Source organism: Arachis ipaensis, chromosome B10 (assembly GCF_000816755.2).
Source record: "Arachis ipaensis cultivar K30076 chromosome B10, Araip1.1, whole genome shotgun sequence".
NCBI classification, from domain to species: Eukaryota; Viridiplantae; Streptophyta; class Magnoliopsida; order Fabales; family Fabaceae; genus Arachis; species Arachis ipaensis.
Genome location: NC_029794.2, coordinates 67,528,567 through 67,531,845, shown reverse-complemented (window position 1 = coordinate 67,531,845; position 3,279 = coordinate 67,528,567).

Genomic DNA, 3,279 nt, shown 5'->3' with positions numbered 1-3,279 from the left:
ATCAATTAATGTTTTGATTCAAAAATTTCAAGTTTGTTACTTACTTGTTAAGAAAGATTCAAACTTTAAGTTCTAGAATCATATCTTGTGATTTTTTATGAATCAAGTCATTAATTGAGATTTTAAAAATCAAATCTTTTTCAAAACTAATTTCTAAAATATCTTCTTATCTTACCTTTTTCAAAAAGTTGGTTTCAAAATATCTTTTCTAACCTCCTAACTTCCTATCTTTTCAAAATTTGTTTCAACTAACTAACTAACTCTTTGTTTGTTTCTTAACTTTTTCAAAACTACCTAACTAACTCTCTCTCTCTAATTTTCGAAAATATCTTCCCTCTTTTTCAAAAATTTCTTTTTAATTAACTAATTATTTTTATTTTTATTTTTGATTTTAAAAATTTTCGAAAAATACTAACACTTTTCAAAAACCATTTTTGAAAATCACTAACTCTTTTTCAAAAATATTTTTCGAAAATTCTCCCTCTCCCATCTTATTCTATTTATTTATTCATCTACTAACATCTCATCTCACATCTCTGCCATCCTCACATTTGTGTTTCTTTCTTTACATCACACTCTTTGTCTCCCTCTTTTCTTCCACTCACAAAGGGATCCCTATACTGTGGTATAAAGGATCCATATTATTATTATTATTTTTTCTGTGCCCTCTTCTTTGTCATATGAGCAGGAGCAAGGATAAGAACATTCTTGTGGAAGAATATCCAGAACCTGAAAGGACTCTGAAAAGGAAACTAAGAGAAGCTAAAATACAACAATCCAGAGATAACCTTTCAGAAATTTTCGAACAGGAAGAGGAGATGGCAGCCGAAAATAATAATAATGTAAGGAATTAACAAAATGCTTCTAATTTAGCAAATCTAGTCTCTGATCTATCCAAGGCCACTGTGAGCTTCATGAATGAAACAAGGTCTTCCATTAGAAATTTGGAAGCACAAGTGGGCCAGCTGAGTAAAAGGATCACTGAAATCCCTCCCAGTACTTTCTCAAGCAATACAGAAGAGAATCCAAAAGGAGAGTGCAAGGCCATTGACATAAGCAAAATGGCCGAACCCAATGAGGGAGAGGAGGACGTGAATCCTAAGGAGGAAGACCTCCTGGGACGTCCAGTGACCAATAAGGAGCTTCCCTCTGAGGAACCAAAGGAATCTGAGACTCATCTAGAGACCATAGAGATTCCATTGAACCTCATTATGCCCTTCATGAGCTCTGATGAGTATTCCTCTTCTGAAGAGAATGAGGATGTTACTGAAGAGCAAACTGCCAAGTTTCTTGGTGCAATCATGAAGCTGAATGCCAAATTATTTGGCATTGATACTTGGGAAGTTGAACCTCCCTTGTTCATCAATGAACTGAGTGATCTGGATTAACTGACATTGCCTCAGAAGAGACAGGATCCTGGAAAGTTCATAATACCCTGTACCATAGGCACTATGATCTTTAAAGCTCTATGTGACCTTGGTTCAGGAATAAACCTCATGCCCCTCTCTGTAATAGAGAAACTAGGAATCTATGGGGTGCAAGCTGCTAGAATCTCATTAGAGATGGCAGATAATTCAAGAAAACAGGCATATGGACAAGTAGAGGACGTATTAGTAAAGGTTGAAGGCCTTTACATCCCTGCTGATTTCATAGTCCTGGATACTGGAAAGGAAGAGGATGAATGCATCATCCTAGGAAGACCTTTCCTGGCCACAGCAAGAGTTGTGATTGATGTTGACAGAGGTGAACTAGTCCTTCAATGGAATGAAGACTCCCCTGTGTTTAAAACTCAAGGATCTCCCTCTGCAACCATGGAGAGGAAGCATGAAAAGCTTCTCTCAAAGCAGAGTCAACCTAAGCCCCCACAGTCAAACTCTAAGTTTGGTGTTGGGAGGCCACAACCAAACTCTAAGTTTGGTGTTGAACTCCCATATCCAAACTCTAAGTTTGGTGTTGGAGAGTTTCAACAATGCTCTGAACATCCGTGAGGCTCCATGAGAGCCCACTGTCAAGCTATTGACATTAAAGAAGCGCTTGTTGGGAGGCAACCAAATTTTTATTTATCTAACTATATTTTTCTTAGTTATATGTCTTTGTAGGTTCATGATCATATGGAGTCACAAAATAAATATAAAAGTTGAAAACGGAATCAAAAACAGCAGAAGAAAAATCACACCCTGGAGGAGCATCTGTCTGGCGTTCAGCGCCAGAACAGAGCATGGTTCTGGCGCTGAACGCCCAAAATGGGCATCTTCTGGGCGCTGAACGCCAGAACAGGCATGGTTCTGGTGTTCAATGCCAGAAATGGCACACAAATGGGCGTTGAACACCAAAAATGGCCACCAACCTGGCGCTGAACGCCCAGAGTTGGGTGCAAAGGCATTTTTACATGCCTAATGGGTGCAGGGATGTAAATCCTTGAACACCTCAGGATCTGTGGATCCCACAGGATCCACTCAGGATCTGTGGACCCCACAGGATCCCCACCTACCTCCACTCACTTCTTCTCACCACTCTCTTTCACATAACCCCATAAACACTCTTCCCCAAAAACCCTTCACCAATCACCTCAAACTCTCTTCCCCATCACCTCTTCACCACTCACATCCATCCACTCTTCCCCGTAAACCTACCTCATAAACTCCACCTACCTTCAAAATTCAAAACCAATTTCGCACCCAAACCCACCCATATGGCCGAAACCATTCCCCCCTCCCTTCCCTATATAAAGCCCTCCATTCTTCATCAAATTCACACAACACACCCCTCTACACCCTTCTTGGCCGAACCACATCACCCTCTCCCTCTCCTCCATTTCTTCTTCTTCTTCATCTATTCTTTCTTTTATTGCTCGAGGGCGAGCAAAATTCTAAGTTTGGTGTGGTAAAAGCATAAGTTTTTTGTTTTTCCATTACCATTGATGGCACCTAAGACCGGAGAATCCTCTAGAAAAGGGAAAGGGAAGACAAAAGCTTCCACATCCAAGTCATGGGAGATGGAAAGGTTCATCTCCAAAGCCCATCAAGACCACTTCTATGATGTTGTGGCCAAGAAGAAGGTGATCCCTGAGGTCCCTTTCAAACTAAAAAAAAATGAGTATCCAGAGATCCGACATGAAATTCAAAGAAGAGGTTGGGAAGTTCTAACAAATCCCATCCAACAAGTCGGCATCCTAATGGTTCAAGAGTTCTATGCCAATGCATGGATCACCAAGAACCGTGATCAAAGTAAGAACCCGGATCCAAAGAATTATGTTACAATGGTTCGGGGGAAATACTT